This window comes from Galeopterus variegatus, unplaced genomic scaffold (assembly GCF_000696425.1).
Source record: "Galeopterus variegatus unplaced genomic scaffold, G_variegatus-3.0.2 Scaffold101, whole genome shotgun sequence".
Lineage (NCBI taxonomy): Eukaryota > Metazoa > Chordata > Mammalia > Dermoptera > Cynocephalidae > Galeopterus > Galeopterus variegatus.
Genome location: NW_007726212.1, coordinates 663,125 through 689,053, shown reverse-complemented (window position 1 = coordinate 689,053; position 25,929 = coordinate 663,125). Strand labels below are relative to the sequence as shown.

The 25,929-nt window shown below is 37.6% G+C and overlaps 1 protein-coding gene across 7 annotated transcripts in view; it reads left to right on the top strand.

The window, feature by feature from the left end:
- NUMB (numb homolog (Drosophila)) overlaps positions 1-25,929 on the top strand; it is a 186,539-nt gene that overhangs the window by 70,582 nt on the left and 90,028 nt on the right. For 6 of the 7 annotated variants that reach the window (XM_008583943.1, XM_008583959.1, XM_008583936.1 and 3 more), the window contains exon 1: positions 20,991-21,055. The exons of the other annotated variant lie outside the window; for it this stretch is intronic. The gene's annotated coding sequence lies outside the window, so the exon portion shown is untranslated. Of the gene's footprint in view, positions 1-20,990; positions 21,056-25,929 lie in introns of those variants that run through there. 7 annotated transcript variants of the gene reach the window in all.

The following is a 25,929-nucleotide window of genomic DNA, read 5'->3' as shown; positions in this document are numbered from 1 at the left end:
TATACAACCTACTGTCTGTTTGATATGGCTTAAGGCTTGTCCTGTAGTTCTGTCCTTTAGTCACACACGTCCGGTTAGTAGTCATCATTGGTGTGATTTTCCATGGGAATCTTGTAGTCATACTGATGTGAAGTTCAGTGCATATTCAGTAGATGATCACGCCAACATATGTATGTACTCAGTTGACTCTGGTGCAGTGCCTGCAGCCAGAACACTATGGGCAAAAGGACAGAAGGGTTATTGGTACCAACAGGGGAAGGTCTCACCCCTCTGGTAAGATACATGCCAGTTTGCCATCCTGAGAAAGGATGGCTGCAGGAATAGGTATCTTACCTGGTCTGGGGCCCCACAAGGCCATACACACAGAAAACCAGTAACTCTCTTGACTTTGGCAGTGGTCCCACAAGATCCACCTCCCACAGTGTCAGGGGCACTATCAGGGGCACCCATCTGCTCATCAGGGCATTTTTTTATTGGGTTAATACAGCACCTGGCGAGCCATTGACCACCTGGCCTTGCAGCCAGCATGCTGCATTCTCCAATGTAGCCACCCAGCTACATCAGCTGCTGGAGTTCTCTCCAGCCATCTTACCTTACCCCTTAGCCAGTGCATTAGCTTTGTCATTGCCAATTCAACATAAGGCCTTGGGTCCTCGCCTGCCAAGGACCTTGGCCTGCTCCCTTGTCAAAATGGAACAGTTCATCCACCTCCTCAGGAGCAACCAAAAAGTCTTTTAAATCCACTGAGCATACATTGCTACCTGTTTCTGGACATTTGGTGAAACGCTATTCAGGGCACAATTGCTGCCACAAAGCGAACCGAACTGCATTTGGCTGCCAGTTAATTTTCTTCCTGTCAACCCCTGCTGCAAGCAAGTCAAGCCACATCTGCTTACAGCTAGTCTTGCTTGGTCTACTCAGGATAAAATCTCAAGTATTTCTTGGGGGTTTGGTCTTAGCCACCTTTCGGGCCCCTTTTGCTTGTCTCCTATCCTCTACTTCACCCAGGCTAGCTATCATGGTCGTTACTTCATGTATAGGACGACCAACGTATGAGGCCAGTATGGACCAAAGGACGTTGATGGGGCATTTTGCAGCACTATGTCTCTCATGCTGCCTGTAAAATTTTCATCGTCCGGGCCACAGGTGTTCACATTAAACATGGACTGTCTCATCCCCAGTTCTCGAATTATTTGAACTAACTCAGCATACGTTTGCCATTTACTAACAATATTGGACATTTCTCTAGCATTTTCCCACATGGTTCGGGCAGCTGCATTCACCCATTCCATTAAGGAGTGATTACCTGGCCCTTGTGCATATCTACAGCTATTCTGCAGCTGCTGCCTCAGGGATGGGTGCACGGTGATGGAGGCTCATTTTTCCATCTCCTCACCAGAGCACATCACACTATCCACCCCTATGTCCCATAACTGCAACAGCCAAGCAGCCAGGAGCTCCCCCTTTTTCTGCCAAAACTGTCTCCCCAGGTCAACTAATTCAACCTGGGTATATGGGACATAGGTGGTAAATTGCGTCACCTGTGGATTGCTCACTGGTTGTCTGCCTGGTCCCATAGGCTGCTCGTGCTTCATTTTCTGATGCACAACAGGGCATACCTGGGGACGCACGGTCTCCCCCAACTTACCACTGGGTTCGTCGTCTTCCCTGGTGGGAGAAGCTAGAGTGGCCAGTTGCTGCATATCATCCTCCAGGACATTTATCCGCACTTCCAACAACTCTGCTTTTCGCTTCGTATCTTCCAGTTGCTGCACATCATCCTCCAGGATAATTGTCCGTGCTTCCAACAGCTCTGCTTTCTTCTTCAGCTCTCAATCAGTCTGTAGCAGAGCGAGCAGCAGCCAGGCTCCGGTCAGCAGAAAAGTGGCCACTGGGCACCATACGCTCAAGGACAGCCACATTTCCTCCCACTCTCAAGGGGTTTTCTGCTATATTGCCTGGTCTATGCTGACTTGCAGTGCAGTGAGCAGCAACCAGATCCCGGTCAACAGGAGAAAGTGGCCATGGGGCACAACATGTTCAAAAGTAGCCACATTTCCTTCTTCTCCAGGGGCTTCTTGGCTCCTGTACCTGCTCAGAATCCTGCTCCAACTATGCCAATTGTAGACATAGGGCTAAAGTCTGGATCTCACAAATCCCTCGAGCCCCTTCACAAACCCTTCACATGCAGGTCTATGAGCTAGGTAACCAGCAAAAAAGTCCTTGGAACCTTGGCTGAAGTAGGAATAGTCTTTATTCAGCACACACATGTCTAGTAGCTAGGCAGTACAAAGAGAAACTCCGAAACTCAACTGCTACCAGCAAAGTCCAAAGAAAAACTGAGCAGCTGCCAGCAGAGTAAACATGCTCTATTTTTAGACGTGAACACTGCTGGCCAGCCTCTGCTTCACAAACTGAAGAAGACACAATAGCAACAAAACTAAAAAGATACATTGGTGCACATGTGCACTAACTCCACCCACACACAACTTGCATACAAGAAATGTGCTCTTGGACCCCCAGCCAGACCTGAGTGGAGGGAACCTTTCTAAATTATCCTGTTTTCCCCACAACTGTTCTTAATAGGGGATGTTAATCTTGCCTTCACAGAAACTTTTTATCTAATATGAAATAAATTAGCTGGTTGAATGTGTACCTATCAAGTTCCTTCTTTAGTATTTGACCTACAGATGATTAAAAATGTAAACCTGAATTCTCAGTAGAGACAACACTGATTTTTAAAAGAAATAACTTAATTATGTATAATTTATTCAAATAAGCTTCCACCAAATTTGCTTTCTGCTGTAATACAATCAATAAAAGTTGTCGAGCTCTTTTACCTCCCCGTATTCCTGCCGACTGGGCCAGCTGTAGCGCTCTTAATCCTGTTCGTGATGCCAATTGTAAAGGTACACGACCACACCAGTTGTTGGGCTCTTTTACCTGCAGGTAATCCTGCCTCAACTGGGTCAATTGTCGAGCTAGGGCTGGGTCTGGAGCTTACAGACCCCTCAAGCCCATTGTCCAGACTGGGTCACGAACCCTTCATAAACCAGGCTGGGTCACCAGACCCTTTACACGCAGGTCTACAAGCTAGGTAGATGGCAAACAGGTCCTTGGAAGCTGTAGGTTGTAAAGCATGGCTGCTCGGTGTGTAGGTGGTGGCCCGAGGCAGTAAATTCCAGCCAAGGTGGTGGCGCTGTGCAGGTGCACTAACTCCACCCACACACAACCTGCCCACAAAGAATGCTGCTCTGCCCCCAACCTGTCTGGAGTTGAGGGGGCTTGATTAAATTATTCTATTTTCCCAACAAAAGTTTTAAGTTACTTCTGACTTTTTTTAATTAAAAAAAATTTCCTCACAAGGAAGATATGTCTTAAAAGGAAGAGCTTTTCCAGAATTTTAGTTTTAGTGATAGGCTTCTTTTGTTAAAATTCTTAACAAAACCCCCGATAGATTGTCTCTTATCTTTCTTTTGACTTCTTACAATCTCAGTGATTAGAATTGGGCTGAGCACATATAAAATTTGTAGCAAAATCTTTGTGGGTTGCTAGATACTGAAGGCCTTTGAAATCTTTAGATTTTACTATATAGAACAAATTTCAAATGGTAATTTTTAAAATATCTGTTTTTTGTTTTTCTGTCAGAATTTCCTGGTAGTATTCATTTAACAACAAGGGATTTTCTTCAGAGATCAGGCAGCCTAAAAGAGTTATTGAGTCTTTTTTTCTTTGTGGTATGTGCTTACCAGCAGAGTAGCCACTGTATTTCAGTAAGAGAACCTATTGCCAAACACCCACTAGAGCAGAAAACTGACCTACTTAATGCTGACAAATTAAAAAACAACAACAAAAAACAAACCTGTGGAATTGTAGCAACATTGGATCAATTTCTTCCTTTCTAGTGGTAGATGGGATGGGGTTAGAGAAGAGGATGAGAAAGGATATTGAACTGCTGCAAGGGAGTGAGTAATACAATAAATAAATATTAAATTACCTGCAGTTTATTCAATTAAAATCTCTTTGGTGCTTTTTGAAGGCCACTTAAATACAACAATTCTTCTTAAGTCACTTTAAACTTAAAAAACAGTGGCATAGTAGATTCCTAGGACATTCATGGTAATAATCTAGAATGGCCTAGTAGTTAAGGTTGTCAGCTATCAGTTCATGAACAATTGTTTTTTGCAGTATACAGTAAATTTATTTTTAAAAACCTTTCAACTGATAAGTGTACATATTTTAGAATTGTAGATATTTAAACAAAAAAAGAATGGTTGGAATACTTATTCATAGTGAGTGACTGTGGGCCTTAACTTTATAAAACTCATTGTTTCCATTGTTATCCAACTAAGTTTTCACTTATTGTCAATGTCAGTAGCATCTAAAGTTTTTGAGCTGTGCCACTTAATACAGAAGCCATTAGCCACATGTAGCTATTTAAATTTAAATTAATTAAAATGGAGTAAAATTAAAACTGTAGTTCCTCAGTCAAATTACTTACATTTCAAGTACTCACTAGCTAGTAGCTACCAAATTGGATAACAGAAGTACAGAACGTTTCATCAGTGTGGAAGGTTCTATTGGATAGGACTGTTCTTAATAGCTGCCCCTTCTGTCATGCTTTACTTCAGGGTTTCCCAGCTTTGGCACTGTTGACATTTTGGGCCAGATAATTCTTCTTTGTGGAGGGCTGTCCTTGTAGGATGTTTAGCAGAATCCCTGGCCTCTACCCCCTAGAGGCCAGTAGAAAGAATCCACCTTGTCTTGGCAACCAAAAATGTCTCCAGACATTGCTAGATTACTCTGAGGAGCAAAATCCATCCTGCTTGAGAACCTCTGATCTACTTACATATATTAGTTCTGTTACCAGCTTAATAGGGACTGTCGGTTATCTTAGTTGGTTAGAGCACAGCGTTATAACACCAAGGTCAAGGATTTGGATCCCCACACCAACCAGCCACCATAAAGAGAAAAGAAAAGAAAAGAAAAAGCTTAATTGCTTAAAATACAGTAGTCCCCCCTTATCCACGGTTTCGTTTTCCACTATTTCAGTTAATCTGCAGTCAACTACAGTCTGAAAATATTAAATGGAAAATTCCAGAAATAAATAGTTCACAAGTTTTAAAATTGCGTACCATTCTGATTAGCATGATGAAATCTTGTGCCTCCCCGTTCTGTCATGCCTTGGACATGAATCATCCCTTTATCTAGTTGTATCCACACTGTATACGCTACCTGCCCGTTAATCACTTAGTAGCCATCTGGGTCATCAGATCTACTGTTGTAGTGCTTGTGTTCAAGTTAATACTATCCTAACACACACATTACAGTGCCTCTGTTCTTTACCTCACTTCATCTCATCACGTAGGTATTTTGTCATCTTATATCATCCCAGGAAGAAGGGTGACTATGGTACAATAAGATATTTTGAGAGAGAGAGACAACATTCACATAACTTTTTATTACAGTGAATTGTTATAATTGCCCTATTTTATTTTATTTTTATTTTATAAGGCAATAGGGCAATGAAAATACCCTTTATTTTATCGCCCTATTTTTTTTTTTTTTTTTAAAAGATGACCGGTAAGGGGATCTTAACCCTTGACTTGGTGTTGTCAGCACCACACTCAGCCAGTGAGCGAACCGGCCATCCCTATGTGGGATCCGAACCCGGGGCCTTGGTGTTATCAGCACCGCACTCTCCCGAGTGAGCCACGGGCCGGCCCATTATTGCCCTATTTTTTAAATAAGTTATTGTTGTTAATCTTTTCTGTGTCTGATTTATAAATTAAATTTTATCATAGTATGTACGTAGGTACTTTAAAGAGTTCATGGATCAAGGGTTCAGATCCCCATACCAGCCAGCCACCAAAAAAAGAAGTTCGTGGAAAAATAGAATTTAAAGATAATATGAATTTTTCCACTAACTTTTTGAAGTACCCTCATCTGTATAGGAAAAAACATAGTGTATATAGTGTTTGGTACTATCCACAGTTTCAGGCATCCACTGGGGGGTCTTGGAACATTCCCCAAAGATAAGGGGGCGCTACTGTAAATCAGCCATTTAATAGCTCATTTTGTGAATTGGCAGTTTGGCTTGGGCAATACTGAACTCTGTGGTCTGCTGGTGGTTTGCTTGGGACCAAATGATATAGCTCATTCATATGTTTGTTGATTGGCAGACTTTTGGCCAGAATAGGGGTGGGGGAATTTGTTCTATATGTGTCCTTTCTAGCAGGCAGGTTCATTTACCTTCTGGCTTTGGGGTTCTAAAAGTAGCCAGAGAGGACAAATCCCAATGTGCAAACACTTTTAAAGTCTCTGGTGTATCACATTTTCTAATGTTTCATTGGCCAAAGTCACATGGCCACGCCCAAATTCAAGGGTAGAGAAACATTTTATATCCTGTTAGGAAGAATAACAAAATCACATTGTAAAGGGGTGTTCACAATGAATGGGAGGAATTATCGTCAGTTTTGCATACAGTCTATTATTACTTTTTTCTGGATGGTAAAAGGATCTTACAGCCCTTGCATTCCATCTAACATAGTTCTTTGTCTTTTTTGCTTTGTGTTCGTCACTATTATTATTTTAAGTAATCTATAGTTATTTAATTTTACATATTTACATTTACCACATATTTCCTTTCTCTGGTATTTTTGATTCTTTCCTATGTTACTGTGTTTCCATCTGGGATTATTTTCTTTCTTCACAGACAATTCCTTTCTTGTAGCATGAATCTATAGGTAGTGAATGCTGCTTTGTTTTTGGACGGCTGGCCGGTATGGGATCCAAACCCTTAACCTTAGTGTTACAAGGCAGTGCTCTAACCAACTGAGCTAACCAGCCAGCCGAATCAATGAATGCTCTGCTTTTGTCTGAAAGTGTTTTTTATTTTGCCTTATTTATTTATTTATTTTTGTCTTTTTCCGTGTCCGGCAACGGATCGCAACCCTCAGTGTCGCCCCCGTACCAGACCGGGACCGGCAACGGGATCGCAACCCTCGGCGTTGCTCCCGCGCCTCGCTCAGCCAGTGAGCGGGAACTGGTCCGTATGTGGGATCCGAACCCTCGGCGGGAGCGCCACCGCGCTTCCCAAGCGGCGCACTATAGCAGTGCGCCACCGGGCCGGCCCTGCCTTAATTTTTGAAGGATATTTTCATTGGACATAAAATTCTAGGTTAACACTTAATTTTCTTTCAGCATTTTAAATATATTAGTCCATTATTTTCTGACTCCATTGTTTTTGTTAAAGAGCAGTCTTTGGTTTTCAGCAGTTTTCAATAATGCACATAGGTAGTTTTCTTTGTATTTAAGATGCTTGAGGTCCATAGATTCTCTTGAATCTGTAGCTTGATGTCTTTTGTCAGGTTTGGAATATCTCTTTAGATATTGCTTCTGCCCCACTCTTCCACTTATTTCCTTCTTGGATTCTAGTTACCTGTATGTTAGATCTTACTCTGTGTCCCATATGTCTTTCATGTTCTTTTCTGTATTTTCTCTCTGCTTCATCTGGATATTTTCTACTTACCTATTTTCTCATTTGTTTAATGTCCAATCTGCTGTTAAAAGCATATTATATTGTTAATTTCATATTATGTATTTTTTAGTTCTAGAATTTCAATTTAATTCTTTTTTGTTTGTTTTTATAGATTCCAGTTCTCTGGTGAAATTCTCATCTTGCCATCCATTTTCCTTAACATATTAATCACAGTTATTTTTAAGTGTGTGTCTGATTATTACAATGTCTTAATCCCCTTTTGGTCTTCTTTGTATTGTGTGCTTTTTCTCTTGGCTTTCAGTCATCGGTTGTCTCCTAGCATTTCTGGCAGTTTCTAAAATGAATGTTAGACATTGTGTATGGAAAATGATAGCGGCTTTTCATGATGAGATTGTTCTCTAGAGAGGATTTAGTTTTCTTCTGATGGCAGTTAAATGTAGGTGCAGATAACTTTGATCCAATATGGGTTCGAGATGACTTGAGGCTTTGTTTTAGGCTTCTCAATGGCTAGCTTAAATCTAGTTTCCACTTACTTCAAGAGTGATGTCCTTCAGAGGTATCAAATGGAATCTGGGGGAGTTTGCTAGGGCCTCTCCTTCTTGGCAGGCCCTGAACTCTTAATTTTTCTTTTTCTAGTACTGTGTGACTACTGAAAATTCTGCTTATTTTTTTTTATTGCTTTAAAATAGGCACCTTGCTTGGCTCTTGGCCTCTTGCCCCCACACAAGTTAGGATTCAGTAAATACCCTGAGGGCAAAAGCAGTACAGGATGTCCAGACTCATTTTCCTGTGATTGCCTTTTCTCTGGAATTTAAGCTGCTCACATCCTGCCTATCTTGATAAGCTCAAACTCTAATTTCTGTCTCTGTGGGATTACCTACAGCTCTAGTCCACAGGTAGTTGCCTCAAGAGGAAAAAAGTAGTGGAGAATGTCAGGCTTAACTCTGCGTTTCCTTTTTCTGTGGTATTTTTTTTTTTTTTGTCCTTTTTGAGACCGGCCGCACCGTGCTCAGCCAGTGAGCGCTGTGAGCGCACCAGTCATCCCCATATAGGATCCGAACCCGCGGCGGGAGCGCTGCTGCGCTCCCAGCGCCGCACTCTCCCGAGTGCGCCACGGGCTCGGCCCTTTCTGTGGTATTTTTGACCTCTCACATCTTGGTTGCTTTGTCTGTTCGTTTGTTTGTTTTTAAATCCAGTGTTTATAGTTCTTCTTGCCAGGAGAATAGGACTGATAAAAACTACTCTATAATAACAGGTAATGGATATTTCTACTTATTATTAATTCATTTATTAACATTTATTAAACAATATTAATAATTTATAATAAATGCTATAAACAATTATAAGCGTATATTAATCATTGTAGTGACCTTGACATATGAGGATCCTGTCCTCATGCAGCTTATATTCCTGAGGAGCAGAGGTACACATTTTTTAAAAATGTGATAAACAGTGAAGAGAAGTACAGGGTGTTATGAACTTATTATAGAGATAGCTGAATTAGTTGGGATCAAGGTGGTGGTGTTCAAGGACAGCTACTTTGAGGAAGTGACATTTGAGCAGAGCTCTGAAGGATGAATAGGAATTAAGTTAGGGAAAAATAAAGGGTTGTTAGAACTGTGGATTGGACACCTTGAGGTGAAAAGAAGCATGACAGGTTTAAGGCATCAAAAAAGGCTAGAATGGTTGGTCTGATAGGTAAGGGCTAAATCATGCCAAGCTTTGTAAGCCATATTAACAATTTTCTTATCCTTTTTTTCGTTTCTACAATTCCAATCTGATCACTGGTCTGACTGTAATTCACCTTCTCTTCAGGCTTCTCTGTCCCAAGACAGTTATATATTTTTATAGTTAACTATTCTATAGAAGTATAAAGGTACTTCAAAAAGTTCGTGGAAAAATGGAATTAAAAGATAATACAATCTTTCCACAAAATTTTTAATGATCTCCCATGTGTTATCTTTATATGGCAGACAAGGTTCTTAATTGGTACTGAGGTTGATTGAAGACAGCATGGAACATTGGTTTTAGATTCAGACAAACTTGAGTTTAAATGTTAGCCTCCTTATTAGCTGTGTAACTTTGGGTCAGTTATTACATATCTCTGAACGTGAATTTTCTCATCTGTTAAATACTAACAATAGAAGTGATAATAGAAGGATTAATGAACTATTTGATAAATGTGCTCAATAAATGGTGGCCCTTATTACTGTTATTGTACAACTATAAGCCATAAACTCTACTCTCAAGGACCCTAGGTTCTATGGGATCATGGCATACACCAATAGTTCTAATACATGGTAAAAGGCAATAAATGTTATAAGAGGTAAAAACAAACAAACAAAAAACCACCAAAAAACGGTGATTCAGAGGGAGGAGATATTACATTCAGATTTGACGATTAAGACTATTTAATGATGAAGGTAACTTGTGCCTAGTCATTCACAAGAAATTAGTTTGACGTATAAATATTTCATTCATAAACCTTTACATTTTACCAGGCTTACCAACCAAAGTCCTGATTTGCCCCCTTCAAACTGTGCCTCCTGTCTTCTGCATCTCAATAAATGACAACTCCATTCTTCCTATGCTCAGGCCAGTAGTCTTAGAGTCATCTTTCACTCTTCACTTCCTTCACTCTGTACATCGAATTCATCAACAAAATCCTGTGAGCTCTACCTTAATATTACCAGAATCTTACTATTTTGCAAGGATCTTAGAAAATGACTGTGGATTATTATAAACTTACTCATTTGGTGATTTCTGGGCTCCAGGTGTGGTCTGTACTGAGCTGGGGGCATAAGCAGAAAGTGGACCATCTCTCTGACCTATCTCCACTGTTGTCACTCTGGTCCATGCCACTACCACCTCTCACCTGTATTAGTTCAGTAGCTTCCTAACTGGTCCCATGCTTGATGATCTGTTTATAACACAGTAGCCAAAGTAATCCTTTAAAAATAAATCTCATTATTCCTGTTCTCAGAACCCTCCAGTGGCTTTCATCTTATTAGGAATAGGATCCCAAGTACTTGCAGTGGCTTATGAAACCCTATGAAGCATTTGGCTTTCTTTCTGACCTCTTTTCCTACCGTTTTCTCACTTAGTAAGTTATAGCCACATCATCTCCTTGCTATTCCTGTAACACAGTGACCAGATTTCTGCCTCAGGACATGTGCATTTGCTCTTCCTTCCACCTGGAATGCTGTCTCCCACCTATCTGCTTAGGCTTGCCCTCTTACTACCTTCAGATCTGTCTGCTCAATTATAACCTAGTGAATGAAGCGTTCTCTTGCTACTTTATTTAAAAGAACCTCCTCCTATCTAGCCCCCTCCCAATCCTAACACTTTCCCCCCCCAAACTTGATTTTTCTTCATACCTTGTGACATATTATATATTTGTTTCTTTATTATTTTGACAGTCTCCCCAAATAGAATGCAACTGCTGTGAGGGTAGGGACTTTGTTTTATTCTCTGCCATATCTCTGTAGTCTGAAAGATTACCTGTCCTGTAATATGTTTATTCAATCAACAAATTATGTATGGAGAACCAGTCATTCAAATCACAGTGTTTTTTACAAAGTCCATTTAAAATATTATTCTAAAACAAAAAGCAGCACTTAGATGCTTTTGTCTGATAGAGGGGGAGGAAATACTAGTTTTTTGAGACATTTTTGAATAAGATTTAGAAATGTGAGTTGCTTGATAGTTTAGGTGGGTGAGTTAATAACTGGGTAAAATGCAACTATGGTTCCATTGTCCCCTTATTCTAGACAGAAGGTTCTGGTCACAATGAGGAAAAAGAAAGGCTTTATTTTTAAAAGCAGTTTTAGGTTCACAGCAAAATTGAGCAGAAAGTACAGAGAGTTCCCATATTCTTTCTGTGCCCATATATGCACAACCTTCCCACTGTCAACTTCCAACACACATCATTATTACCTAAGTCCATAGTTTACATTAAGGTTAACTCTTGGTATTGTACCTTCTTTGAGTTTGGACAAAAATATAATGACATGATCTACCATTATAGAACTGTACAAAATAATTTCACTGCCCTAAAAATCCTCTGTGCTCTGCCTACTCATCCTTCTCAACACCCTAGTCCTGGCAACCCCTGTTTCTTTTACTGTCTTCATAGTTTTGTCTTTCCAGAATGTCATATGGTTGGAATCATACAGTATGTAGACTTTTCAGATTGGCTTTTTTCCCTTAGTTATATGCATTTAAGATTTCTCCACATATTTTCATTTCTTGAAGGCTCATTTCTTTTTAGCAGTGAACAATTTTCTATTTTTTGGATGTATCACAGTTTATTTACCTACTGGAGGACTTATTGGTTTCTTCTAAGTTTTGGCAATTATGAATAAAGCCGCTATAAACATCTGTGTGCAGGTTTTTGTGTGGACGTAAGTTTTCTACTTATTTGGGTAAATACTGAGGAGCTCAATTGGTGGATTACGTGGGAAGAGTGCGTTTAGTTTTGTAAGAAACTACCAAACTTTTCCAAAATGGATGTACCATTTTGCATTTCCAGCAGCAATGGATGAGAATTCTGTTCTGCACATCCTTGCCAGCATTTGGTGTTGTCAGTGTTTTTGGATTTTGACCATTCTAATAGGTATGTAGTGGTATCTCATTGTTTTAATTTGCAGTTCCCTAATAACTATGATAATAAACATCTTTTCACATGCTTATGTGCCATGTGTATATCTTCTTTGGTGACATATGTTCAAGTCTTTGCCCAGTTTTTAATTGGGTTGTTAGTTTTCACTCTTGTTTTATCTTTTGGCAGCTGGCAGGTACCGGGATCAAACCCTGGACCTTGGTGTTATCCACACCATGCTCTAACCAACGGAGCTAACCAGCCAGCCCCAGATTGTTAGTTTTCTTATTGTTGTTTTAAGAGGTTTATTTATTTATTTTTAATTAATTAATTAATTTTTTTCCTAAAAGATGACCAGTAAGGGGATCTTAACCCTTGACTTGGTGTTGTCAGCACCACGCTCACCCAGTGAGCAAACCGGCCATACCTATATGGGATCCGAACCCGTGGCCTTGGTGATATCAGCACCGCACTCTCCCGAGTGAGCCACAGGCCGGCGCCTATTTTTAAATTTTGGATAACAGTCCTTTATCAGATGTCTTTTGCAAATATTTTTTTCCAGTCTGTGGCTTGTCTTCTCATTCTCTTGATAGTGTCTTTTGTGGAGTAGAAGTTTTTAATTTTAATGAAGTTCAGCTTATCAATTATTTCTTTCATGGGTTGTGCCTTGGTGTTGAATTTAAGAGTCATCACATTACCCAAACTCATCTAGATTTACTCCTATGTTGTTTTCTAGGAGTTTTATAGTTTTGTATTTCACATTTAAGTTTATAATCCACTTTTACTTAATTTTGGTGTAGTCTGTATCTAAATTCAATTTCTTCCCTTCCTTCCTTCCTTCTTTCCTTTCCTCCCTCCCTCCCTCCTTCCTTCTTCCAGTTGTTTCACCACCATTTGTTGAAAAATACTTTTCTTTCCACTGTATTGGCTTTGCTTCTTTGTCAAAGATCAGTTGACTGTATTTATGTGGGTCTATTTCTTGGCTGTCTATTCTGTTCCACTGATCTGTTTCTCTACTATTTTGCCAGTATCATACTGTCTTGATTATGGTAGCTTTATAATAAGTCGTGAGGGTGGGTAGCATCAGTCCTCTAATTTTGTTCTTTTCCTTCAATATTGAGCTGGCTATTTTGGGTCTTTTGCCTCTCCATATCAACTATAGGATGAGTTTGTCAATATTTACAAAATAACTTGCTGGGATTTTGATTGGGATTGCATTAAATCTATAGTTCAAGTTAGGAAGAACTAACATCTTTACAGTATTGGGTCTTCCTATCTGTGAATATAGAATCTCTCTCCATTCATTTAGTTCTTTGATCTCTTTCATCAGAGTTAGTTTTCCTCATGTCGATCTTGAACATATTTTGTTAGATTTGTCGCTAAGCATTTCATTTTTGGAGGTTGTGAATTTATTGTGTTTTTAATTTCAAATTCCTCTTGTTTATTGCTGGTATATAGGAAAGTGATTAACTTGTATATTAACCTTGTATTTTATAGCCTTGCTATAATCACTTCCTAGTTCCAGGAGGGTTTTTTTTTTTTTTCCCCCCCTGATACCTTCAGAATATCTACATAGAAAATCATGTCGTTTTCATAAATCATTTCATAAAAACAGTTTTATTTATTCCTTCCCAGTCTGTATACCTTTTATTTCCTTTTCTTGTCTTTTTGCATTAGCTAGGACTTCAATACAATGTTAACAAGGAGTGATGAGAGAGGACATCCTTGCCTTGTTCCTGATCTTCATGAGGTATCTGTAGGTTTTTTGTAGATGTTCTTTCTCAAATTGAGGAAGTTCCCCTCTATTCCTAGTTTGTTGAGAGTTTTTATCATGAGTGAATGCTGGATTTTGTCAAATTCTGTTTCTGCATCTATTGATCTGATATGTGATTTTTCTTCTTTAGCCTGTTAATTTGATGGATTGCATTGATTATCAAATGTTGAACTAGCCTTACATACCTGAGATAAATTGCAAGTGATCATGGTGTATAATTCTTTTTATACATTGTTGGATTTAATTTGCTTATATAACTGATCACATTTTTTTATTAATAGCTTGGTTAGACCCCACTATGGCATGCTGATCAAATATTCAGTTAAAAGTTTGAAAAATAGTATACGTGTTGTGTGATAGAATTGAAGTCTGATTTTTCTTCTTCTAGGCTAGATTAGCTAAATCTAGCAAGATTTAACTTAATATGCATTATAGAAAGATTTTTGAGAATCAGTTTAATGTGCATAGTTAATGACATACTTTACCTGGGGTTTTAATCCTAGCTCTGCCACCTTGAGCAAGTTATTTAACCTCTCTATGTCTCAGTTTTTCTATCTGTAAAATGGGGATTGTTGTGAAATATAAAAGTAGTAATACAGGTAAGGCTCACAAAGTAATAGCTGGCACACAGTAGGGAATGATTAAATGTTACCTGTGATTATTATAAAGTTCTGCACTTGGGTTCAAACAAACAGTTATTTAGGATTTAAGTGATATGACTTAGCACAACTGAGAAAGATTAGGTATCTTAGTCTTTTGTTGGTTGTAAACTTGTGGGAATAATAGCGTGATTTGGATAGGATAAAAGTTAATGTAGTTTAAAGGTCTAATAGAATGTTTGGTTAACAGTCCTGATGTTTCCTACCAATTTCCTGCTGTAATAGTTTGAAAGAAAATAAAAATTTAATACTTCTGAAACTGAGATTGATGGAAAACCCTTTGCCAGAATCTAGGAGAAATATTTAATTACTTACGATTCAAAGTAGAAGGATCTGGACTGAGAAAAACCAACCTAAACATTCCAGATTTGGGGGTAAGATTCTCTGAAAGAAGGAAGGAAAATGTTTTATGTCTTTCTTTCTGATGGCCTGTCCCTGGACCTATAGATACAGGGTTAGCACCAACTGGAAAATTGGGCAGCTAGTCTTTTTTCCCAGGGACTTTCAAACTTAAATTATTTATACAAAAGGAAGAAGCTTTTTTCCCCCTCTATGAGACCTAATCTGAACACCCTGACTAGTACTGCAAACTGTGTTCCTTCTCTTTGACCCTGATACTTCCAAACCCCTTAATCTTGTTCAATTTTTTTCATAACTTTTATCTTTTAACTAACTGTATAACTTACTTTTTTTTTTTTTTTTTTTTTTTTTTTTTTAATTTTTGGTGGCTGGCTGGTGTGGGGATCCAAACCTTTGACCTTGGTGTTATTAACACCACACTCTAACCACCTGAGCCAACTGGCCAGCCAGTTTACTTATATTTATGGTTTTTCTCCCCCAGAACTAGAATATAAGTCCTGTAAATATAAGTTCGTTCACTGAAGTACCTCAGACGCCTAGTACAGTATTTGGCACAGCATAGACTCTCCGTAAATATTTGTTGAGTAAGTTGAATGAACAAAGTCTTAGGCTGAATGAAGCCCAATATATTGTACCAATAAAAGCATAGCAGCTGAAGATAGGGCAGGGACCTAGAGTTCTATCCACCGGTTCCTGTCCTTCCATGTTGGGGTATCTCTCTGAGGAGAACAATTTGAAATCTATCTTACTGGTAGTGATTTATGTGCTTGCTGGAATACAGATGACCCATTGCATTTTATTCTTCTTTCTTTTTTTAAATTTTTAGCCACAAAAAAGTCTTAATACATTTAAAAAGACTAAGATCATAAAAAATATGTTCTCTGACCACAATAACAGAAGGAAATTTAGAAAGTCCACAAATGTGTGGAAACTAAACAACACTCTCCTAAATAAACTATAAGTAAAAAGAAAAACACAGGGAAATAAAAATAGAAAAAGAGTGAACTAAACCAAAAGCAAATATAAGTAGGAAATAACAAAGAGTACAACAAAAATATGTGAAATAGGGAATTAAAAAACAATAGAGAAAATCAACAAAACCAAGAGTTGATTCTTTAAAAAGTTCAACAAAATTTGCAAACCTTTATCTAGACCAAGCAAAAAAGAAGACTGAAATTACTAAAATCAGCAATAACACCAGGGGCATTATTACATTATCATTATGGGTTTTTTTGGTGGTAAGATTTAGTTTCTTTCTCCTTCTCATTTGCATTTTTGTTCTACCAGTGGGTTTTGTTCTTTCTTGTGTATTCGTGGTAGTGTTTATCATTTTTTGTATTCAGGACTTCCTGGAGGATTTCTTGTAGGGTTGGTCATGTGGTAGTGAATTTCTGCAGTTTCTGTTTGTCTGGAAAATATACTATTTTTCTCTCATTTCTGAAAGATAACCTTGCTAGGTATAGTATTCTTGGCTGGCATTTTTTTCTTTTAGCATTTTGAATATATCATCCCATTTTCTTCTGGCCTGTAGAGTTTCTGTTGATATGTCTGCTGTTAGTCTGACAGGGACTCCTGTATAGGTGACTGGATGCTTTTCTCCTGCTTCTTTTAAGATTCTCTCTTTGTTTTTGAGCTTTGCCAGTTTGATTATGTATCTCCAAGAGGAGATGATCTTTTGGGGTTGAATCTGTTTGGGGATCTTTGAGGCTCCTGGATCTGAAGGGCCATGTCTCTCCCTATACAAAGGAAATTTTCTGTTATTATTTTGTTGAATAGGTTTTCCATGCCTTTCCTTTCTCCTCCCCTTCTGGAACACCCGTGATTCAGATGTGCTTAAGGTTGTCTGCTAGCTTTCTGAAACTTTTTTTCATTTTTTTAAATTCTTTTTTCCTTTTTTGGTCTGCCTGGCTTATTTTGAAAAGATTATCTTCAAGATCAGAAATTCTTTCTTCTGATTGTTCTAGCCTGCTGCTTAAGCTATTGGCTGTTTCTTATTTTGTTGAGCGAATCTTTCAGTTCCATGAGTTCTGCTACATTCTTTTTTAAGGTATTAATCTCTTTGAATTTCCTCCTTCATATCTTGGATTTTTTTTCTCATTTCATTATATTGTCGAACTGAGTCTTCTTGTATCTCAGTGAGTTGCATTAAGATTGTTACTCGGAATTCCTTTTCAGTCATGTCAAGGGTTTCCTGCTCTATAGGGTCTGGTATTTGAGAATTACTGTATTTTAGTGGTGTCCTGTTTCTTGGGTTTTTGAATTTCTAGTGTCTCTACATTGATGTCTGGTCAACTGGTAGAGCAGTTGCTTCTTCTGTTACTCTGGAATGGGCTTTGAGGAGAGCCATGTCCTCTTCTTTTTCCAGTTTCCTCTTGCAACTCACCTGTGTCAATGCAGTCAAGTGTCTGGTGGGCCACCTTCATGGTGGCTGTGGCATCGAGCTACTTTTGTGGCAGCCATGGCTGTGGTGGGCATGCTGGCTGCCCTTGGCTCCTGCCTAGGACCCCAGGCATGCTCTGTTGCCTGCTTCTCAGTGGACGGGGCTGCCCTCAGCTTGTAGGGGGTATTTTTCTTTCTATATTATCCAGAGAGTAATTTCCAGAAAAGAGCTGGACCTGTGTGGGCTGGTGGTAGATGTATGCAGTGGCTACATAAAGACTCATTCCTTGTGGGAAATATACTTCATAAGCTGTAAAGGTCTATCATAATGTCTGGAAGAGAGAGAATCCTGGCAACAGTGCTAAGGACACCAATTCAAAATGTCTGGAAACATCACTTTGCTAATGTTTAAATACTTATAAAAAACAGAATCAGAAAATAAAATCAATACAGATGGGGATAAACTCTAAAATAAAGTAGAAACTGAAATAAATGAATCTAACTGTATATTAAATAAATAACATAACCATACTGAAGGAGGAAAGGTAAGTACCTTTTTGAGCATAATATACTCTCAAACTCAACATAAATAGAACCATAATCAAATAATGAATGCTAGTTTGTAGGCTGGTTTTTTGTAGTAGTATGAATTGGCAATTTTGAAACTATTTTCTGTCAATTCTATGATTGAACAAATGAGTAGGTGTATTGAGGATACTGGAAGCCAGGTTTTTCATTGTTGGAGAGGGGAGTTTCATATGTGGAAATTAGAGAAAGCTAGAACAAACACTGATGTTGGACTTGAATTGGGGGTTATGTATTCATGATTTTTAATATAAAGATAGAGAAATATACATATATGCATGTATGTAATTATTCATATATTTTTATATAGACTTGTGTGTGTGTATATATATGTACTTGTATTCCAGCTTTGTTTGCCAAAAGGGCCTAGGTGCAATTACTTCCCCTGGGTCTTTATTTTTGCTGCTATAACAGAACATCTGAGATTGGGTAATTTATAAAGAACAGAAATTTATTTTCTCACAGTTCTGGAGGCTTGGAAGTCCAAGATCAACGTGCTGGTAGGTTCAGTTATCTCTTCTGGAGGAGAAGAAAGCCATGTCCTCACATAGCAGAAAAGTGGAAAAGCAAGCTAGCCAAAAGCACTGCATGAATCCTTTTATAAGGACCTTAATCCCATTCACGAGAGAGGAGCCTCACGGCCTAATCATCTCTTAACAGTCCCACCTCCCAATACTAATACTGTCACAATAGCAATTAAATTTCAACATGAGTTTTGGAGAGGACAAGCATTCAAACTGTAGCAAACTGTGAGCAACAGTATGGATCAGTTTTATAAACATAATTTTGAGTGAAAAAACCAGACACAAAAGAGTAATGTTATATGATTCTTTTTTATACAAGTAAAATTCAAAAACACATGTATGATAATTAGAAGTTAAGATAGTGGTATCTTTGCTGGGGAAAGGGGTAGTGACTGGAAGAGAGAGCATAAAAGGGCTTCTAAGGTACTAATAATGTTCTGTTCTTGCTCTGGGTGTTAGTTACATAAGTATGTTTCTTTGTGAAAAGTAATTGAGCTGCACACTTATGATTGCACTTCTTTCTACATATGTTATACTTTAATAAAAATTTTTAAATCAATGTTTGCATCATATATAAATTTTTTGGTGTCTTTTTCGTAAGGATTCATATGATAAATTAGACTTTTGGAGGTGAGAACAGTTGTGGACAATTAGGCTTTCTTTTATTAGCCAGCTCAGTGTAACTTGTTTCATATCCCTTTGTGTTTTGCTGCCTTAATTCTTAGAGCAAAATTTTGTGTACAGTTGTATTTTTCTAGTTCTTTTCTAGAAGTTTGTAAAGTATTAATAAGTGAATGAGTGAATAGCCTCAGTTATTAAAAATCTTTGTTTTTTCTTTAATTTTTCAAGTTTCTTATTATAAAACTCTGAACGAGTATTTGAAGGTAAATGGCAATTGAAGATTTGGCTGTTATTGTCAAACTCCTTTTTGAAAATGTTCTTGGATTTATTTGGTATATTTTCATTTTCTACCTTCTATGTTAATAGTAACTGAGTCAGTGTACACTTCTGTAATAACAGAAGGAAAGCATTTTAGTTTAAAATTTTTATGTTTTTATATTTAGAAATTAGGTTTGTTAGAATTCTACTTTTCAAATGCTGCATATCTCATGAAGTCTTTTCTCATTTCCTTGCTCCAGCTCAGTGATCTTATGCCCCTCTTAAAGCACATAGCAATTCGTGACTCTCAAAGCATTTGCAATGTTCTGTCATGCAGTTTTCTTAATTTCCTTTCCTTGATTATGAAAACCTAAAGCTTAAAGATTATGTCACTACTTTTCTATACCCCTTCTGCTACTGTGTATTGATTGATTGTGTTGCATATAGTAGGTGCTCTATAAATATTTGATCTGAATTGCCTTGTTTCTAACCTTGATTACCATTTCATAGCTTGATTTTGCTTGTGTAATTTTCTCCATAAATCCGAGATTTTTAATATATGGTTCAATACATACTTTCTTTGTGACCACTTTTCTTTACTTTTTTTTGGTGCCTGGCCAGTACGGGGATCCGAACTCATGATCTTGGTATTATCAGCACCACACTCTCCCAAGTGAGCTAACCAGTGAGCCCCACTTTTCATTTTTGAAAACTACATCCCAGTTCTATAACTGTAGTTCTGTAACATTTACCCTTACCAGCCATGTATATTCTTTGGGGACAGGAAGAAATATGCAAAATAAATTCCAAGTTAAACAGTTTTTTAACACTTTGCAGAACTACTATTTGCTACAAGAAAATGAGTAGAGTTTTTTAGTTCATGTGAAAATGGAGATACAGATATGATTGCAGAATTAAACATGGAGATACTCTAGATTGTTTTGAATAAGTTTCCCTTGTGTTCCAGTGAGTGACCTGGATTCAGTGTCCACCCTATTTTGACAACATGTCTTATTTCTTTCTGTTTTTCTCTTATAAAAATTCCTTCCTACTAGTGCCAGGAATTGATCCTTCTTGACACAGCTCTTCCTGTTTTGAGTTCCTGGAATACCAGTCTTAGAAGGGATTTGTGTGGAATGGGATTTGTGGGAGTTGCTCTCAATAAATAACAATGTCTTATCTGTGTCTCTTTCTCTATGTGTATGCAGTATTTTATTTCAAAGATTCAGTAATTTACCTCTAGGCATTTGACTTTTATCTAAGGGTATTATTTGTTGTGTATTAGAGATTATAGATCTGCGTTAGTGTGTGGATCTTAGAGTTGCTGCAGTGAGTTGGAGTGATCATCTTTTTAAAAAATTTTTATTTATTTATTTTTTTTGTCCTTTTTGAGACCGGCCGCACCACGCTCAGCCAGTGAGCGCACCGGCCATCCCTATATAGGATCCGAACCCGTGGCGGGAGCACAGCAGCGCTCCCAGCGCCGCACTCTCCCAGCGAGTGCACCACGGGCTCGGCCCAGAGTGATCATCTTTTTAATGTCATTATAATAAAGTCTTATTTTATGGGGCAAATTGGTAGCCTCTTTTTTTTTTTTTTTTTTTTATCTTGTGTGCCTGTATTTTGTTTGGAGTTACCATATCAGTGTAATGCAGCAATAATTATGTTATTAACAGTTTTGTGAGATGTTTATTATTCTCATTTTACAGATGAGGAAACTGAGGCTTGGTGAAGTTACAAAACTTGTCCAAAATCACACAGCTCGTAAAGGGCACAGCCAAGATTCAGAGCCAGGTCTGTCCAACTTCAAAACTCTTAATCATGGCCACGAAACTGAAATAGCTGTGAAGTGACAACCTCTGATAAGTTGTGTTGGTGTTAATATTGCTTACCTGTTATTTAATTCTTACTGGTAATTTTTTTAATGCTGAGTTTTTTTTCCTTCATAATAATTTAATGTACCTTTTAAGTAGTGTGAAAGCCATTTAACTTTGTAATTAAGGGTCTAGGCTGTGGAGACAGACTACCTGGGTATGAATCCCTAATAAACTTCTCCACTTTCTTGTGTGATATTGGCAATGTTACTTAACTTTTCTGTACCTCAGTTTTCGTAACTATACAGTGGTGATAATAACACCTAATAGAGTTGTTGTGAAGATAACATGATTTTATACGTACAAAGCACTTATAACAGTGCCTGGCACATAATAAGCATTTAGTAAATGTCAGCTATTGGTGTTATCTCCTAGCATCCAGTAAAGCAAATGATCATTATTTCTAATTCTCTGTGAGGAAGTTTGGATAAAGTAAAGTTTAGGCAGCAATGTAGAATATCACAAATGTTATGTAAACTAAAATTAAACCTTAATAGGTTAGACCTAAAGAAAATCATTCATTTGATCAAGTTCAGATCTATCCAATTGGGCAACTGCTAATAGATCTCACATGGATGTAGGTCCACTGGAGATTTTCTTTGAGCCTAATGTGATCATTATATTATGAATGTGTTTTGTCTGTCTTCCCCTGGAGATACAATTTATATTCAGAATAAATTTGTACATATTTAGGTGGCTTTTAAGGAGATGGTGTTTTGTCAGTGTTAACAGATAATTACCAAGTATCAAAACCTTATGTGTTTGGGCTGGTCAGTTAGCTCAATTGGTTAGAGTGCAGTGTTACAACACCAAGGTCGAGGGTTCAGATCCCCATACTGGCCAGCTGCCAAAAAAACACAAAAAAGCAAAAAACCTTATGTAATATATAAAATGTTGGCAAGATTTTGTCACTTGCAGTGTTGGTTATCAGAATTTACACTGTGGTGAATGTGCACACCAACCTTTGAACCAATGGGACCACAGTGCATTCAACTAGAACTCAGCCATGTCCTAATAATGTGCTCTTCACTTGTACTTGTTTATAGCAGCTGTCAGAATTCTAAAGTGCTATATCAACTATTATTACAATTTAATTAAAGTAAAATACCTGTGTGATTAGTAATAATAAGTTTATACCAATTGCAAAAATATCCATGAATGGGAAATAATTTGAGTTGTTATGCAAAAACTCAAAAGCTATTATTTAAGAACTGAGACTTGCCTTATGTATGAGCCAAGGATGCCTGTAGCTTTTAATCTATACATGCATTTAAATTATTCCTTTTATTTTATGGAATTAAGCTTTCTTATCCTTGATCATGGTATATTTTTCTGGTTATTTAGATATTTAAAATTTTTTTTCAGTAATGTTTTTTTTTCATAGAGAAGAACAAGATATATATATATATATATTTTTTTTTCCTTTTTTGTCTTTTTTTGTGACCGGTAATGGATCGCAACCCTCAGTGTCGCACCCGTACCGGACCGGCACCAGCAACGGGATCGCAACCCTCAGTGTTGCGCCCGCACCTCGCTCAGCCAGTGAGCAGCCGGTCTGTATGTGGGATCCGAACCCTTGGCGGGAGCGCCACCGCTCTCCCAAGCGGCGCACTGTAGCAGTGCGCCACCGGGCCGGCCCTATATTTTTTATTACTATTATAAATGTGTTTTTCTTTTTTTTTTTCCTTTTCATTTTCTGTTTGCTGATATAAGCTTTTGGAGGGTATATAGATCTCTGTTCAGCCACATTCCTAAATTATTTTATTAATTCTAATAATTTATAGATGATTTTAGATTTTTCTCTGTAGTCAACTATTATGAATGAAAATTGCTTTTTTCAATGCCTACATCTTTTGTTTCTTTTTCTAGCCTTACTGTCTAGTTAGGACTTCAGTAAAGTATTTAATACAAGTGTTAATAGTGTGCATCCTTATGTAGTGAGCGGGAACCGGTCTGTATGTGGGATCCGAACCCTCAGCGGGAGCGCCACCGCGCTCCCAAGCGGCGCACTGTAGCAGTGCGCCACCGGGCCGGCCCTATATTTTTTATTACTATTATAAATGTGTTTTTCTTTTTTTTTTTCCTTTTCATTTTCTGTTTGCTGATATAAGCTTTTGGAGGGTATATAGATCTCTGTTCAGCCACATTCCTAAATTATTTTATTAATTCTAATAATTTATAGATGATTTTAGATTTTTCTCTGTAGTCAACTATTATGAATGAAAATTGCTTTTTTCAATGCCTACATCTTTTGTTTCTTTTTCTAGCCTTACTGTCTAGTTAGGACTTCAGTAAAGTATTTAATACAAGTGTTAATAGTGTGCATCCTTATGTTGCACTTAATTTTTTAAAGGAAGAGCTTATTATGTTTCACCATTAAGAATAATGTGTGCTGTAGATTTTTGATAGGTATTCTTTATAGGCTTAAGACATTTCTGTTCCTTGTTGGCTAAGATATCTTTGCATGTGAAAACTGAGTATTGAATTTTATCAAATGCATTTTCTCCGTTTGTGAGATGATCATATAATTTTCCTCCTTTATTCTGTTAATGTGACTAATGACATTTATACATTTTCTAATGTTGAATTACACTTGCACTGCTGGAATAAACCCAACTTTGTCATGATAGTCTTTTAATATATACTGTTGGATTTAGTTGATTAATATTTTGTTTAACAGTTTTGCATCTATTTTTACAGCTGAAATTGGCTTGTGATTTTTATTTCTTATATTGTCTTTTATTTCTTATATTCTTATATTGGTTTTGGTATCCAGATTATGCCAGCCTCAATGAGTTGGGAACTAATCTTTTTCTTCTTTTCACCATGAAATGATGATCTGTATCTTGAAAGTTGGGTTGAACTTCTGTTCAACTATCTGGGCTTGCTATTTTTGGGGGAAGCAGGTTGGTTTAATATTTTATGGGGAGGTATGTATTCAGTTTTCTAAATGGTTTTATTTAGGATTGTGTTTCTAGTTAGGTCAGTTTTTAGAGAGTTTTTAGAGGTTTTTTTTTTTTAAGATATTTATCCATTTTGTCTGAGTTTTTAAAGTACTTTGCATAAAGTTGTTCAAAATATTATTTTATTATCATTTAAATTTCTACTAAGTATTTCTCTGTTTTTTTAATTCCTAGTATTTTTGTGCCTTCTCTTTCTTCATCAGTCTTGCTAGAGGATGTATATATTTTCTTAGTCTTTTCAATGAAACAGTGTTTGATTTTTATTTTCTCTATTGTATGTTTTCCATTTAATCAATTTCTGGCCCTTCTACTTTCTAAAGTTTCTAAATGAAAAGCAGAGTTTAATATAAGGACACTGAGGTATCTCCCAGTTCTCAAGGACAGGATTTCTTTAGGCCTCAGGAACAACTGGAACCAAAGTCTTACACAGCTATTATGATCTTGCCTCTTCCCCTTTTCTGTATGGATCTGCTCTTTCTCTCTGTCAACTGGCTTTTCTGCTCTTCAGATCTATGTGGCAGAAAATGGTGACCATGTGCCTCTAAATTTCATGTCAATTTCAGCTTTATGTTCTCTTGATTCCTCTTGGGATCCTAGACTTTTTCACCTGAATTACTTTCTTTCTTTCTGAAGATTTTTTTTTTTCTTTAATGAAATTTTTTATAGTAAACTCAGTTTTTTAAAATCTGAAACTGGCTTTATCACCCTCATTCTTGATAGATATTTCATTAGATACAGAATTATGGGTTGGCAGTTCAGGTTTTTCATTTTTTGAAAAATTGTCCTTGGAAGAAATGATTCCACTCTCTTATGGTTTCTGTTGTTGCTACTGATGAGTCAGCTGTCTAATAGTGGTTCTTTTGAGTGGCTCTGTCTTTTTTACCTCTGGTTGCTTTTGAACTCTTTGTTTTTTGGTTTCTGAAATTTCATATGCTGTGCCTAGATGTGGATTTCTTTTTATTTATCTTGTGTGAGATTTTGACTGTGAATTTCTTGTTTTCCCCCAGAAACAATATTTGTGGATTTTTTTTTGAGGCCCAAGATGGAAATACATTGCTTCAAGATGATTGGTCTTTGTTTTTATCCAGGTGCCTCAAGGTACTACAGTTTGGTGATACCTGAAACTAATTTATCCTTTGAGGTATTTTGGACCACCAAATGGAGTGAATTTGGGTTGCAAATATGTGTATGGGCCTGCTTGGGTTTACATGTTGCTTTGTGTTGCTTTCCCCCCCACGGATTTGTCACCCCACTTCCCCCGGGTGACGAAGATGCAAAGGATTACTCAAAGCCCATCTCTTCTGAGTAGTGAGAAGCCCCAAAGTGGTTAACTTTCCCAGGACCCTCCAGCAAGAGGCATCCCTTCCTTGGGAAAATTAACACCAAATTGGGGTTCTCTTCCTGCATTTATTTTCCAGACCAGGAAGTTACAGGAAGAGACCAAAGATGGGGTTATAGTTTAACAATATAGGCTGGTAACTTTCAGTGAAACAAGCCAGATGACATTCCAGTAAAGCTATCAACAAAAGCTTTGATCTTAACAAACATTCCTTCTCCCTCTAGCAATTTCTCAGTATCTTTACATAACAATCAGTAACTAGTCTGTCTTTGAGCCAGCAACCTGCTGTGCCACAAATCTTTATCTTACGCCAGAGACTTATAGCCTGAGGAAAATTTCCTGTCCTTTCAAGGTCAATATTTGAAACTGCAAGGCTTTGGAAAACCAGGCCCTGTGACATACATATGCTATATAGTATATTCCACATCTCCCCCATTTTATTTGTTTAAAAGAAAAGCAAAACTATAGATCAGATTGAGACAGTTAAGACAA